We start from the raw sequence: 596 nt of genomic DNA on the forward strand, positions 1-596 counted from the left end.
CCTCCTCTCCCCCCTCCTTTCCCTCCTCCTCCCCTCCTCTTGTCCCTCCTCCTCTCCCTCCTCCTTCCCTCCTCTTCTTCCTCCTTCCTCCCTCTTCCCCTCCTCTCCTTCCTTCCTCCTCCTCTCCTTCCTCCCTCCTCTTCTCTCTCCTCCTCTCCCCCTCCTCTCCCTCCTCCTTCCCTTCTCTTCTCCCTCCTTTTCTCCCTCTTCCTTCCCTCCTCCTCTCTCCCTCCTCCTCTCCCTCCTTCCTTCCTCCTCTTCTCCCTCCTCCTCTCCCCCCTCCTTTCCCTCCTCCTCCCCTCCTCTTGTCCCTCCTCCTCTCCCTCCTCCTTCCCTCCTCTTCTTCCTCCTTCCTCCCTCCTCTTCTCCCTCCTCCTTCCCTCTTCTTCTCCCTCCTCCTCTCCCTCCTCCTCTCCCTCCTTCCTCCCTCCTCTTCTCCCTCCTCCTTCCCTCCTCTTCTCCATCCTCCTCTCCCTCCTCCTCTCCCTCCTTCTTCCCTCCTCTTCTCCCTCCTCCTTCCCTCCTCTTCTCCCTCCTCTTCTCCCTCCTCCTCTCCTTCCTTCCTCTCTCCTCTTCTCCCTCCTCCTCTCCCCCCT

Source organism: Petaurus breviceps, unplaced genomic scaffold, assembly GCF_028583685.1.
Source record: "Petaurus breviceps papuanus isolate PSGF00001 unplaced genomic scaffold, PetGlider_PUasm1.0 174, whole genome shotgun sequence".
In the NCBI taxonomy this organism is placed as follows: Eukaryota; Metazoa; Chordata; class Mammalia; order Diprotodontia; family Petauridae; genus Petaurus; species Petaurus breviceps.